This window comes from Petaurus breviceps, unplaced genomic scaffold (assembly GCF_028583685.1).
Source record: "Petaurus breviceps papuanus isolate PSGF00001 unplaced genomic scaffold, PetGlider_PUasm1.0 171, whole genome shotgun sequence".
NCBI lineage: Eukaryota > Metazoa > Chordata > Mammalia > Diprotodontia > Petauridae > Petaurus > Petaurus breviceps.
In genome coordinates this window covers 20,231,418-20,247,484 of record NW_027185754.1, presented here as the reverse complement: position 1 = coordinate 20,247,484, position 16,067 = coordinate 20,231,418, and the positions used below count along the sequence as shown (strand labels likewise).

Genomic DNA, 16,067 nt, shown 5'->3' with positions numbered 1-16,067 from the left:
GGAGATGTGAAGAATTGGGTGACTAGCAAGGTCCACTTGAAGATGTGTGAAGGTAGTTATCCTGAAATATTAGCAGGAGAGATTGAGTAGAATTTGAAATATGCCAAGAGGTAAATCTGCAACTCAACAGAATCTCCTGAGCTCCAGTCTTGAATGGACATTTATTTTATTTTGTTTTTAGAGGAGGGAAGGCAGGGCAATTGGGGTTAAGTGACTTGCCCAAGGTCACACAGCTATTAAGTGTTAAGTGTCTGAGGCCGGATTTGAACTCAGGTCCTCCTGACTCCTGGACCGGTGCTCTATTCACTGCACCACCTAGATGCCCCCCAATGGACATTTAAAACTGAATATAAGCATCTCAGACTCAAAGTGTCCAAAACAAAACTCATTATCTTTTCCCCCAAACTCACCCCTCTTCAAAACTTTGTTACAACTATTGAGGGTACCCTGAGACTTCTATTAACCTGGGTTCATAACCTTGAGGTCTTCTTCAACACCTCCCTCTCCTGCACCTCATGTTTATAATCAGTTCCCAGTCTCATTTCTGTCTCTACAACGTCTCTTTCATTAGTCCCTGTCTCTTCATTCATATAACCACAACCTTCACCTGGGCTATCACTGTAACCTCCTAATTAGTCTCTCTGCCTTAAACCTCTTGCCTCTCTAATGCATCCTCCACACTTCTGCCAGGGTGACTTTCTTTAAACATAGATCTGATCATGTCACCTTTCTGTTCATTAAACTGCAGTGGTTTCTTATTACCTCTGAGGTAAAAAATCAATTCCTGCTTGGCATTTAAAGCCCTAGATAATCTGACTCCAAACTACCTTTCCAGGCTTTATTACATATCACCTCCTGACATACTCTATGGCCCACCTAAACTTATCTTCTTGCTGTTCTTCACCCATGATGTTCCATCTCTAATCTCTGGGTCTTTGCATAGACTGTGACTCCACCATGCCTGAAATGCATTCTCTTTGCACCCTCACTTTTTTAGAATCCCAAATTCCCTTCAAGTGTGACCTCCTACATGGATCCTTTTCTAACTTCCCCCTAGCTACTAGTGACTCCATCCCTAAATTACCTTGTATTTTGCATATACTTTTGGATATATGTTGGACCCTGTTATCTTCACTAACGGGATGTAAGCTCCTCAAAGGTAAGACTATTTCATTTTGTCTCTGAATCTTGGGTCTATAATAGGCATTTAACAAATGCTGGATAATCAATTGGTTATATTCCCTTATAAGATATCAAAAGTTCACCCCTTTTCCTCTTTTGAATGACTATGAGGTCTTATTTCCATTTTGCCATCTATTCACAGATTTTCACCTCCCTAATGCAAGTAGGAATATTAGCAGCAAATGAAAGCTCATGTTGAAACATTTTGTAGTGCTTTCTTTGTGTTGAATGTGTGATGCATGTCATATCACATAATGTGAGCTTCTTTAGGACAAGGATGCATTTATTCAACAAATATTTTTAAAAACCTACTATATATAATATATGGCCCCTGCCCAGAATGACTTTTTGGTCTAATATGGGAGATAAGATTGATACATCTAGCACAGCAGCTAGCCAGACACAGCTAGGCTGAGGCCACAGGAGCTGGTGGCTTTTGACCATCCTTGTCCCTTACCTGTCCTAGTGACTTACCCTGTGTTCATTGCTTTGGATTTGCTTGTCTCCTCAATAGGGGAACTAAGCTCTCAGGGCTTTAATTCCACCTCACCTCATATTCCTGAGAATTCTATTTTTGACACTAATCTAAGGGGTCCTCCCAAGAACAGAGAGAGGAAGTAAAAAAATGTACTCAGATGCTAACATGAATCATGTATGGCACAGTCAGGTTTATTCCCATGCAAGAAAAACAATTAAGCCATAAAGAATAATAGTATGATTACAATCAGTTGGGAAGCTAATATTCAGGCTGTATTGGTACATCTGCATCACAGCTATTCAATAGCTATTTTACATTTCACCTCCACTGAGGCTATCCCAATAACATAGAGGAGGCTCTTGCTTCCTGTCATGGTCACTTTCCCTGGAGGAAACTATTTCCCTCTCAGCTGGTCAGCCTCTGCTGGCATTTCTGATGCAAGTACCCTGGTAACTGAAGCCCCACTGTTCGGGTGGCAGACACCAGCTGCCTTTCAAGATCTCAGAAGGCCCTCTACCAAAGGAAATCAGACACAACAGAAAGCAGCCCCATCCAAGATAGAGGTTTTTCCTAGGAGGCTCATGAGGAAATGCATCCCTGCACTGACACTCCAAAGCTCAGAGAGCAGTCTATAGAAGAGCTTGAGTTTTCCTAACTCTAGGGAGTTCAGCTTAGCAGCCCATTAAAAGAGTCATCACACCTGACAGGAAGTGGTCAGAGGTCCACCACTGGCAGCTAACTGTACCTGTTATACAGTTGGGGGAGGGGGTTCCATCAAATATCCCCAAAGTGGGGGGTTCATACTTTACTCAATTAACTACCACATAAGGAATGGTGCTTTTATAGTCCTAAGAAAGGTTCATAGTCCTATGGGCATTCACAAGAAAAAGAGACCCTTTTAACTGGGAATTTCAGGAACACATCATGAATGAGATGACATTTGACCTGGGCCTTGAAGGATGAGTAAGATTTCAGTAGAGGGATATGGAAAAAGGGATTTGGAATGAGGTGAGGATCAAAGATTCAGAAGTGGAAAACTATAGGGAGACTTCTTCAGGGAACAGGTTTGGCTTTAGTTAGAACTTAGGGGAGTAGCTAGAAATAAGACTAGAAAGACATTCGTGTGGGTGTGCGTGCGTGCGTGTGTTTGTTTTGTGTAATGGTACAACTGACAAAACTTCAGAAGAAAGTTACTTGGAGTGAAGCCTTTTGAACCATTAACATGAAAGTCCCATGAAAAAGTTTACTCTCTTACTTAAGAAGCTAAATTCTCAGTGCCTGAAATAGTTGACATTAGACTCTGCCTAAAGAAATGGGATGCTTCATCAGAAGTTCTTCCACAGATATTCCTTTAGAGAAAAATAGGTGGCATGTCTGTGAGACGAGGTGAACTAGTGTCAAGGGAAGTCATAGACACAGGCGGGACAGGAGAGGCGTGAGAAAGAAGTGAGACCTGGGTAAAAACAACCCTATACAACTTAGGTGTCACTCATCAGTCACTTGTTTCTGCAAATGTCAATTTGAGGAACTTCTGCTTTCTTTGGTGGCATTACCCCTCAGAAATTATTTAATTAGCTGTTGGAAGTTTGTCATTCAGTTTGTTGAATATGAAATCTAAATCTTTAGAGATTTAGCTGTTCAGTTTCCTGTAAACCCAATCTATGCATCCATTAATAATTCGTAGAGAAAGAGCCCTTCTAGTAGACTGCAAAGATTTTCCTTCCTTTTTAATCCTACAGTCATATAGGGGCTAGTTTGCCCTTCTAGGTAGAATATAATGATCCTCAGTTACCAGAAGGGTTAAAATTAAAAACAACAACACCAAAACCAAAACAAACACCAGGAATGAAGAGCTTTGGTGAAAGTGGGGGAGTGGGAAGAAGGGGTATAAAAACGGTTCAGTGCAGAGTGTTGAGTGATTATTAAGAAGCCCACCAGAAGGCTCCTCATGTTATCACCCTCCTAGTTCTTTCCCCCTCCTTTTACTCGCTTTTGATATGTTAATCCTAGTTTTTGTCCCCTCTGCCAAGCCCAGGACCCCCGTAATTCATCACAGAGGAGCTTCCTCCTGACTTTGGAAAGGTAGGAAGTAGCCGCTCCTAATCCTGTCCCCTTCCCCTTGAGGGAAGGTGTTCCTCCCTTTCCTCTCTTGCTTTATCTCCCACCCTTAGGAGAATCTGATCGGCTCTTTCCTGCACTTAGAGATTGGCTTTCATCTCTGTCTGGAATAGGCACAAGGTACTTTGCTTCAGGTTGAAAACCGCTTCAGAGGCAGATCTTGCATTACAATTAAGGAGGCAGTAAGAGCTTTTGCCCTACTAAAGTTTTTGTTTTGTAATTTCGCACCTCACCATGCTAAGATTTGTATTTTGATAAAAGGCAGACTTTTTCAATGTAAAGGCAAAGATTCATCTTAACTAAAGCTCCAGATCTTATTCCTCAGAGGTCTTATAAATCTGCTTCTCTCAGTGGTCGTCAGTCAGGTCCAGAGTGTTGGTCTTTATCCCCTTGACGATGGATACCAGTTGTTTATGAATGTGAATCCCAACCTTAAATATTTCTGCCCTCGATGGCCTTGGGTCAGCCATTCATTCCATCTCTCAGCAACAGTTTCCTCAAGTGTGACAGAGGAATAGGATAGCATCACTTGCCTGCCCGAGGGGAAGGTCAGTCAGTTAATGTCTGTCAAGGGCTTTTATGATGTGGAGTCTATAGGAATGCTGCTTCTTGTGCTTCTCCTAGAGAGGAGTCTCTCACAGCAGAGGTTCCAAGATTCCTGAAGGATGAAAGAGACCATCAAAGTGTGTAGACATCTTTAACTCCAATAGTTTACACCGGAGGGCAATTTGTAGAGTTCTGAAGCCAATCAGCAATTCAGAAATTAACATGCTGAAAAGGAACTGGTTCTCCCAAAGCAGAGAGAGGGGATAGCAATGTCAAGAGGGAGCTCATATTTGGTCGGGTTGGCTCTCAGGATGTTCTGTCTTCTGCCTGGTTACCAAAATACATTGATTCTTGCTTTCCCAAGAGCCATAAGAATCCCTGTCAGTGTTGGCACATAGGAACAAAAAGTGCCTCCTTCAGTGCAGGACATTCTGTTATCTCAACAATTCTGTACCAAAGAAGTGTCCTTGACCGTCTGCTGTATACATACAGGCATTCTTACTTTGTGTATGGAAACACAACCCTTATTACCTTGGAAAGAATGACTGGCACTTGGGTTTTGTAATTGAAATGAACTTAGCAGCATTGCAGAAATTTGTATGCCTTAAAGACTCCTTCTCTTACTTGTGGATACACAGTTCTCATGGCTTAAAGTCCCTAAGAAATTCTTTCTCTCACCCCCTGTGCTCTGGCCACATCCATCTATTCTTAGGCACTCTCGTGTATCACACACACACACACACACACACACACACACACACAAAAGTACATAGAATTTATTTCCCCACCTCATCAAGCTGTTGATATGTTAATAATGTTGTTATGATTCACAACAATGAAAAAATATCAAAATACCATATTGGATGTTTCCCCAAATAACTAATATGATGCTAAGTTCTGTTATTTATGCCTAGTTGAGCATATTTTCTTTGGCTCCTTGAGATGCAGACACCAAAGAGGTGCTAAGAATTATACTAATGTTCCATATTGACATATACAAGTAGTTAAGAATTTTTATAGTGACAGAATCCACTTAAGACTAGCAGCCTTAAGTATGTTCCTTTGCAGGCATGTTAAGGCCTATTTGTGGGCTTTTCATTGCCCTGCAGCAGAGTATTTCTGAGTCTTTATCCTCATGTGGCACATATCCTCTGTAAATCACTTGCATAGCCTGTGGTATTTCCTGGGGTCTTCAACCATACCTTTTGAAACTAAAAATTCAGATATCCCCATTTCATAAACAGCTGCATTCAAAGGTTCCTTTGTATATATAGGTATGCTACAGGGAATAAACGTGGGGCTGGTCATATAGCACCCCATATTTTGTAGCAAGCAGATTAGTATAGATGAAAAGAATAGTTTTCTTCTGTGTTAATCTCTTAATTTAACTTCTTTAAGCTATTTTTCTAAGTGATGCAGAGCACATAAATTCTGACAAAGAAAATCATATATTTATTAAATTCTACTAATTCTGTAAGATTTTCCTTGACATTAGTTAGCATTATATAGAAATGTCAACTCAATATGTTGAAAGATACTGTATGTTATCAATCAATATTGACACAATTGATATCACAAAGCAAGATATTCTACTCTAAATTGCCAAATCAAGAGTCATGCTTTTATATACATAGCAGAGAGTAGCATCAATAATGATGGATTTTTTCCAGCCTGTAGATAATAATTACATGGGAAAAAAAATCTCTAGTTGAAGAATTTTAAATGTTTAGACAGAAGGTTATATCAGATTTGATGATCCATATTTTTGCTATGAATACATTTATTTATGAATAAATAGGTTGTATCAATTAACAGGATAACAGCTGGAACAATAAAAGTGAAAATTATATTTTTGCATATGATTTCTTAGTATGGTTGGAGTCTCTCCATTTATGGAATTTAAATTTCAGAATTGGACTTGTCATTCCAGCAGAATTTCATTAGGTAGAAATTTAGTTGGTATGCTATTAAAGTGACCAGAAAAACTCAGAGGTTAAGCCTCTGCCCTCATACTTTATCCAGGAGCTTATACCCTTGATCATTCTTCCCTTTTTTCTCTCATCTTCAATCTGTCCTTATCTAGTTACTCTTTCTCTACTACCTACAAATATGTTCAAAATCTCCCCCATCTTTATTTTTTATTTTCTTCTTTCTCTTTTTTTATTTTTTAGTTTATATCATTCATTTCCACAAGATTTTGAGTTACAAATTTTCTCCCCAATTTTCCCTACCCACCACCCCAAAACAGCATTCCCACTGAATATCCTCTCCCCCAATCTGTTCTCTCCCATATCTGCCCCCATTCCCCCTTCGACTTTCCAGTAGGGTACAGTGGATCTCTATGCCCCAGTGCCTGTATATCTCATTTCCCAGTTACATGTAAAATATTAATAATAATAATATGTATATATATTTTTAAACATTTGATTTTAAAACTTTGGATTCCAGATTCTTTCTTTCCCTTCCTTCCTTGTCACCCACCTTCACTGGAAAGATAATCAATTCAATAGAGGTGATACATGAGTAGCTACACAAAAGATTTCCATAGTGGATATATTGTGGAAGACTGACTATATTTCCCTCTATCCTATCCCACCCCCCACTTGTTCTATTCTCTACTTTGATCCTTTCTTTTTCAAAAGTGGGTGCTTCCAACTTCCCTCCCCCCCAGCCTGCCTTCCCTTCCATTATCCCCCTTCTCTTCCCCTTCCCCTCTACTCTCCTGTAGGGTGAGATACCTTATTGAGTGTGTATGTCATTCCCTCCCTAAGCCAAATTCAATGAGAAAAAGGTTGACTCATTCCCTTTTGCCTTCCTGTTCTTCCCCTCCACTGTAACAATTTTCTCTTGTCTCTTCTATATGAGATAATTTACCCCCATTCTGTCTCTCCCCATCTCCTCTCATTATAGTCCTCTTTCACCTCTTATTTTTACCTTTTAAGTATCATCCCTTCCTATTGAATTGGTTTTGTGCTCTCTGTCTATGTATACCTGTAGACATATATACACACACTTGCATATGTATTAATATGCCTATATACCCTCTTATATAGACATATATGTATGTGTGCATATACATATATACATATATATACACACATATATACATATGTACATTTCTATTCCCTTCAGCTATTCTCATATTGAGAAAAGTTTCATAAGTTACAATGATCATTTTTCCATATAGGAATATAAGTTGTTCAGCTTTGATAAGTTCCTTATGATTTCTTTTCCCTGTTTACCATCTCAAGCTTCTCTTGCTTCTTGTGTCTGAATGTCAAATTTTCTATTCAACTCTGGTTTTTCCATCAAGAATGCTTGAAAGTCCTCTATTCCACTGAATGACCATATTTTCCCCTGGAACATGATACTAAGTTTTGCTGGGTAGGTGATTCTTGGTTTTAATCCCAGCTTCTTTGACCTCTGGAACATCATATTCCAAGTCCTTAGATACCTCAATGTATAAGCTTCCAGGTCCTGAGTTATCCTGACTGTGTTTCCACAATATTGAAATTGTTTCTTCCTGGCTGCTTGTAATATTTTCTCCTTGATCTGGGAACTCAGGAACCTGGCTATAATATTCCTAGGAGTTTTCTTTTTGGGATCTTTTTCAGGAGGTGATTGGTGGACTCTTTCAACCTCTATTTTGCCCTTTGGTTCTAAAGCATCAGGGCAATTTTCCTTGAGAATTTCTTGAAGGATGATTTCTAGGTTCTTTTTTTGATCATGGCTTTCAGGTAGTCCAATAATTTTTAAATTATCTCTCCTGGATCTATTTTCCAGGTCAGTGGTTTTTCCAATGAGATATTTCACATTGCCTTCTATTTTTTCATTTGTTTGCATCTGTTTAATAGTATCTTGATTTCTCATAAACTCACTAGCTTCCATTTGCTCCAATCTAATTCTGAAGGAATGATCTCTTCAGTGAGCTTTTGAGATTCTTTTTCTATCTGGCAAATTCATCTTTTTAAGGCATTTTTCTCCTCATTGTCTTTTTGAGCCTCTTTTGTCATCTGAGTTAGTCTATTTTAAGGTGTTATTTTCTTCAGTCAGGTTGTTGACTCTCATTTCATAATTTTCTTGCCTTGTTCTCATTTCTCTTCCCAATTTTTCCTCTACTTCTCTTATTTGATTTTCAAAATCCTTCTTAAGGTCCTCTATGGCCTGTAACCAGCTAGTAATTTTCTTGGAAGCTTTTGGTGCAGGTGTTTTGACTTTTCTATCTTCCTCCTGTTCCATGCTTTGATCCTTTTTGTCCCCAAAATAGGAGTGTAAAGTTGGGTTGCTCTGTGTGCTTTGCTTCCTTTGCCTGCTCATGTTGCCACTCAATTGCTTGACTTTTGGGCTTTTTGCCACAATAGAACTCTGCTACCAGAAACAGGAGCTTTATCCCAAATGCTGGGGTTTTTGCAGCTGCCAAAGATATTAGTTGGGTGCCCTCTCTGAAGCCTCCACCTGCTCTGGCAAGCTGGTCCCGCACCCCAGGACCTCCACCCTCGACCTCAATCCAGATCCAAGCTGGTTAAAGCAAGAGTGATTACCTCTCAGACTGGTCACTTAGTCCCCCTACACTCTGCAGGCCAGGAGCTGAAGCTGTCACATGGCAGCACCAGGGCTCCTCAGCCACTTCTCGTCCAGGGGTCAAAGGTCGGATCGCACTCTGAATTCCCAGGTCCCAAAGTCCACACTGCACTGACCTCTCACTTTGTCCCTGGTATCTATGGGTTGATAATTCTGGAAACTGCCACAGTATCTGGTGATCTGAAGTCCCTCTAGCCAGTAGCTGGTCAGGCCCACCCTGGGGCTAAAACCTCGGGTTTGGGGGTATACTGGGGGGGGATCCCAGAGCTCTGCGCTGGCCACTTGCTGTCGGCCCACCAGACTGTCCTCAGCAGGAGGTTAGCTTCTCTGTGTCATTTTGTGGGTTCTGTAGCTTCAGAGTTTGTCTAGAATAACTTTTTACATGAATTGGAGGAGGTGGGAGCCAGAGCTGTGAGGAAGTCATGTTTCTACTCTGCCATCTTGACTCCGCCAAATCTCCCCCATCTTTAAAACAAAAATAAAAAAGAACAGCTTCACTTGATCCCTTCCATGAGCATTAGCCATTATATAGCTCTTCTCTTTTTTATAGCCAGACTCCTAGACAAAGTTATCTACATTTAATTTCTCTACTTCCTTACCTCCCAGTCACTTTTGAGTGCTTTGCATTCATTCTATCATTCATCAGTGTCACTCTACTTCTCTCTCCAAGGTTTCTAAATATCTCTTACCAGCTAAATGACTATTCAACAAGCACCAATTATGTTAGGGTATTAGAGAGAAACAAAAATGAAATAATCTTTGCCCTAAAGTAGCCTGTTCTATTGGTCCAGTAGATAAGGAAAGATTGAAGCTTAGAGAAACAGAAGGAATAATTAATTACTGAAGCAAACTACTAGAGGATATGAAGAAGATGGGATTGAGGATACAAGTATTGAGGGATTGGCCATGTAGAGGAGCAGAACCATCTCTTCATCAAGACTGAAGTAAAGGAGGAGAGAATAGGGGATGATATCAAAGGATTTTTGAGATTTAGAGTAAGAGAGAAGGAGCTTCTTGCAAATGATTTTGATTTGTATCCCTTGCACCCTGGTCACTCTTTTTCCAGATATCTCCAAGAAGATCAAGATGATAAAGACGGAGACCTATTGATTTTAGCTAGACGTTGCTCAGTATCCTCCTTGATCTCTTTCCCCAGGAGTTTTGCCATGACCTTGGTTCTGGTAAAGGGTCTGACTTTGATAAACTTATTGTGCCTCAGCCTTTCAGTTGTAGCTACAAATGAAGCTTAGTGATTTTTTAAAATTTTCTACCCCTTTCCCTTTCAGTTTCTCTTCCAAGAAGGCAAGTCCCTGCCTCTGAGTCTAATGCTTTCCCATGTCCTACCCTCACCTTTATCTTTCTTAAAAATTGACCATTTTGTTCTTATTTACTTTGTCTCTTAAGAACCAAGTGACAGAGTTGTTAACTGTCTATATTGCTAAATTATTTGTGTTATTGTTGGACTTCAGTGGAGTACAGGAAAGAGAGAGAGCTGGATGGAAAATTGTTGTATTTTGCCAAAGTATGATTTCTAGCTGAGGGCTCAAAGTCAAAGAAATTATATTTAATTTATATTTATAATAATAGAAAAAAGAACATTTCACCAGGTTTTTTTTTAGGCAAATGAGTTAAACAGCTCAATAGTTAGCAAATAGACTAGCCTGGCACTGAGGTGGGGACCTGACATCTTTTAAGGTCTTTGTTTGAAAGTCACTCTCTAGGAGCATGGACTAATAGAGTGGCTGGAGAGAAAGTCATCTCACAAATAGTCAATCACAGAAAAAGGTAGGTAAGAGTGACTGACATCCATTCGCCTGCTAACCAATTCATCATTTTAACACTGTTATTATATCCATAATATTGTTCCTCCTCAACTGTGCCTTTAGAGTTATTTTTTACTTCAAAATTCAGCTCAGGTACCACCTCCTACTCCAAGATTTATCCAACTCTCTCCTTGTCTCCACTAGTGGTTAATGTTTCCCTCCTCCTACTTCTGGCCTCCTCAATTATCTTGCCTTTCCTCTTCATAGGATTATAGATTTTGAGTTAAAAGGGGTATTGGAAGCCGTCAAAACGAATCCCCTCATTTTATAGTTGAGGAAACTGAGGCTCAAAGGAGTTAGATGATTTATGCAGAATTATGTACTGATCTGTATATGTATTGTATATCCCAGTATATGGTAGCATGTGAGTTCCTGTATCCCTTGTCCCTTGCACATGAATTCTGAATAAATGTTTATTGAGCCAAGTTGAAGTTTCCACAGCCAGAAGGAAGTAGAGAATTATAGTCTTCCTCTAGATTACTGAAGTCGACTCAGGTAGTTGTTAACTAGTCTATGAAAAAGTCTGTTCAAGATATAAATGGACACTCTCCAGATAAAGGTTAAAACTGAAAGCTTCAGATGAAAACTATCTGTACCTTTCTTAAGTCTAAACACATATAGGAATGAGATATAATTTTTTGGTTTGCAATGACAAATTTTCATCTTTTGGTATCAATTCCTAAAGGCTCCTAAATACATTTCTAATCTTTTCTTCCCTGACTTTCCCTGGCCTGTAGTGACTTCTTTCCTTTCTCCTCTGAGCCCCTGTTGACTTCTCATTGGACACTTAGCACAATGTCCTATGACTGTTCTTGTGTTACCTGTACATTTAGCAGTTAATCTTTTCTTTTGTTGTCTAATAGAGCTTTACAATTTGGTCCTTTTTTTCCTCTAACTAAATTGTAAGCTCTTTGTCGCATAAGCACCACCTTGTTGATTATATATATATTTCTACTTTGGCACAAGAAGCATGTTTTTGTCTTTTTTTATTATTCCTAATTTATTTATTTTCATGTTTTTGTCTTACATTCACATTTTAAGTTGACCAAATCTCTTGACATATAATGAGATAAAAGTGGCCTCGATCATGAAAATTTTTCATATTGTCTATACTGCTGTATAAAGCAAACTGCCAATAGAATAGGTTTGATCATGTATAAACCACTTGGGAAGATGAGAGCTGGTTTATTTATCTCCATTTCCTCCCCTCCAAGTTGTCCACACCCTGGCCAGATCATTCCTCCTTATACACAGATCTGATCATGTGACTTTCCTACCCAGAAACCTTCAGTAGTTTCCTATTGCCTAGCCAGTAAGGTTCACACTGCTTAGTCTGGCATTTAGTGTTTTCCATACTCTGACTCCAACCAGCCCTATCTCAGACTACTACTCCCTGCTAGGCATTCTGTGGTTTGGCTGAACTCAGTTACCTATCATCTTCTTCACACATCATTCTACACTATCCTGCCTCTCTCTTCATTCTCTATCTCCAGAATGCCATCTCTCCCTCTCCTCTCTACCTGCTGGAATCCCAAATAGTCTCTGAGATCTAGGATTGGTGCCACCTTCTCTGGGTAAACTTATTCAATCCCTTGAACGGTTAATGATTTTTTTTTTGTCCCTGGGCCTTCAATTAGCACTAGTTTGCACCTTTCTTTTGTATTTAATCCTGTATCATTTTGTATTTATACACACACACACACACACACACACACACACAAACACATATATACATATGTATGTGTTGTGTGAATTGAAATTGAAAGGAGATTCTGTTGGCATTTGTCTTATTTAATCTTTGCCTTTACCTCATTATTTAGCATAGTGCTTTGCACAGAGCAAGTATGTAGTAAGTAAGTGGTTATTGAAGATCCAGGATCCAGAGCAAGAGTCACCTGAAAAGACTTAAAACTAAAAACGGAGCCTACCACTAACTTACCCTCTATGTAGTAGATGTTTGCATGTTGTCTCCCCCATTAGACAGTGAGTTCCCTGAGAGCAGTGACTATCTTTTATTGTTCTTTGTATCCTCAGCACTTAGTATGTTTATTGATTAACTGATACCAAAAACACATTATCAGTGACAAAGTTTACCATAATATAAAGGTAGGGAAAAAAAAAACCAACTTAGGTAGCTTCTACTTTTACTTCTTTGAAATGACTACAGGGCAAAGTGCAAGAAGGGAGAAACTTTGTGTGTGTGTGTGTGTGTGTGTGTGTGTGTGTGTGTTGAAGAATCTGGGCCTAGGAATACACTGAAATGAACCTTTAGGTTGAGACGATAAGCATAAAAATTTCATCTGTAAATAAAGCATGTCATCTCTTGAGTCTGATGTTACACTAGTTTTCTTATAGCCTTTACTATTAGAAGTAAACAATCTTAAAGAATATATGTGTTTGAACCTGAGGCCTTGAAGTTGAGGCCCTTTGTTCTATATGTCCTAAGGAAAGCTGAAAGCACATTCCATAGTGCCTCATGTCTTTACCTTGCTGGAAGTTGCAGCATGGGTGTCAGGGAGAAGCTGTACATGGACTTTTGCTAACCCTATCCTTAGATGTAACACAGATTGAGACAAGCTCCCTATCCTGGGCACACCAGTATGGCTAGAGGAGAGGGGAAGGCAAACTCTAATCTAAGGAGCCTGGGAATGATGACTTGGCTAAACCACTCTCCAGGGAGTGAGCAGCACCAGGTTCATAATGAGGCTGTGCCGTCATCTCAGATGGAGCCAGACGAGGATAACACAGATAAATCCAGAGATCTTGGAAAGATTACACTTGGGCAGAAGGAGCTCTCAGAAACTGAGAATGTTAGAGTCAACAGACAGCCCAGTTTGTAGGTGAATTGTTTTTTATTTCAGGCTTTAAATGCTAACACTCAAGATTTAATAAATGACCTATGGAATGTAAAACATTTCAGAAAGAAATATCATAAACTCATCACTTTGGTAACCATGAGGTCTACTGCAGCACAATACCAAATTATTAGAACAATTTAATGAGTTTCTTGAAATAATTAGTATCAGTAATTATACCCACCCCAGAACACTAATAATCTGATAAGTGGTCTAAGGCTTTTAAAGTTAGGAGAACAGTTTGACTAAGTTAGTGTTTATGTACAAAAATGATTGCCGTGAGCATATATTGAGTAATTCTAGAAAGAAAAAGAAAAAAAAGATATCTAATGTTTTAATTTGTATGCATTTGTCTTTTTTGAATTATTGCTTCTGGAATTAGACTCAGTTGCCTTTAGATGTGACACCATTTGAGGACACTTATTTCTATTTTCTGGCTTGTTAATGTTCATAGGTTAAAAGGATATCACACCCATTTAACTAGTTTTCTTAGATGTGAAGAGAAAATGATAAATATACTTTACAACTCTTGGGTAATCTTGAATTAGTTTGAATTTCTTTGTATAATTTTATTTCATTTATCTGAAATAATATCAACCTTTGGCAAACCATATGAATATTTTCTGTACTGTTGGGGTCTGTCTGTTGCATAATCTTGATTGAAGCATTCCCTGTTACTGCCTTGTTTAGTCTTTCTGGCAAATGGACTCTGTGTCATTAACAATGGGATTCTCTTACAGACTATAATTGAGACTCATAATGATTTAACCTTTTTAACAAATGACCTGGAAAAAAGGAATACATGTCAGGGTCCCTTGACTTTTGGCTGCCAAGGTCCTATGATCTGTGACACAGATTTGCCAGAGAAAATAGGAAAGGGCTTGAAAGGTATTATCAAGGACAAAACTGTCACTGACTTTGTGACACAGAGCTGTCACCACCCAGCTCCTGAGTCTATTCTGTGCCCAGGGCCCCAGACAGCTTGCTATTCAGCTCAATGCATAAAATCTTTCCCAGGAATCAAAATAACACCAGGAAAGCCACTCTAGTAACCGGACTCCCCCAAACACCATGACTCTGCCACACTGAAGTCTCACCTCACTCTCTTGCTTTCCCTACAGTCAGCACAATCAGCTGTGTTGGTACAATTATAAGGACCAATTTAGGAACATTGGCTCAGAGGCCTGGACTCTCCCTGCTTTTATCTGCTGCCTAGAGGCAACCTTCCAGTGGGGGAGAGGATGATGCCCTCCTGAGGATCATTAGCACTAGCTGCTGCCTTCCTGCTCCTAAAGCTCAACTACTCTGTCTCCTTGTTTGTGAAAATGGCACACAGCAAAGTCTCTAAGGTAAGGGCTTCCAGGTAGGGAAATGATAAACCAAAGGGGCAAGCTGCGAAAAGATCTCACAAGGTTATATATAGACAGAAAAGTAGCAGTAAATTTCATCATGGCTAATTATGGGTGCATTTAGTAAAAAACAATGCAAAGTGTACTTAGATATTTTGAATCACACTTATAATAGTAGTTAGCATTTGCAGAGCACTTTTATTTTTGCAAAGTGGTTCACATACAATATCTCATTTGATCCTCACAACAATCCTGTGAGGGAGGCATTATTATTGTTCCATTTTACAATTGAGGAATCTGAGTCTGAGAGAGGTTCAGTGACTTGCTCAAGGTCACACAGCTAGTAAATATCTAAAGGAGGATTGGGACCCAGGTCTTCTTGACTTCTACTCTAGAATACACATTCAATAAACCACCTAGCTGCGTCCATTATAAGATAATGATGATCGAGCTAACATTTAGGACTTGAGAAAATGATCGCTGTTAAATGTTCCTCAAAAACAAAATGCAAGTTCGCCACCCTATCCAAAAATGTCAGCAAAGTGCTGACATTGTCAGGGGGGTGAATTGGAAATTTAACCTAAAGCATTATCTGCAAGTAGGGTTGACCGCTTCCTCTCGAGAAGGATATAACAATTGAAGGTGGATAGCTATGAGGATGAGGAAGATGAGGCCCTGCTTTACATGACAGGATAAAAGGACAAGGCCTGTGAAACTCTGGTCCAGACCCTTCTATGAATCCTCCACAGAGCATCTGCCCACATGCCAGAGGCCTTTGTCTAGGTAGTTTTATACAATGCATCCCAAAAGCTAGCTAAAACTGCACTGAGAGGGGCGGCCAGGTAGCACAGCGAGTAAGAGCACCAGCTCCAGTGTCAGGATGACCTGGGGATCGAATCCTGGGCTCAGACACTTAGCACCCACCCAGAAACACCTGGCCGTGTAACCTTGAGCAAGTTACTTAACCCCAATTGCTTAGGGGCGGCCAGGTGGCTCAGAGAGTAAGAGCACCGGCTCCAGTGTTGGGATGACCTGGATCAAATCTGGGCTCAGATACTCAGCACCACACCCAGAAATAACTGGCCGTGTAACCTTGAGCAAGTTACTTAACCCCGATTGCTTAAAAAAAAAAAAA

The 16,067-nt window shown here is 39.7% G+C and overlaps 1 long non-coding RNA gene across 1 annotated transcript in view; it reads left to right on the top strand.

The window, feature by feature from the left end:
• The window catches only part of LOC138157155 (uncharacterized), a 40,448-nt gene extending 25,522 nt beyond the window's left edge, over positions 1–14,926 (top strand). The window contains exon 5 of the long non-coding RNA XR_011167320.1: positions 14,705–14,926. This is a non-coding gene — a long non-coding RNA (uncharacterized lncRNA). The remainder of the gene's footprint in view (positions 1–14,704) is intronic.
• The last annotated feature ends 1,141 nt before the right edge of the window (positions 14,927–16,067 follow it).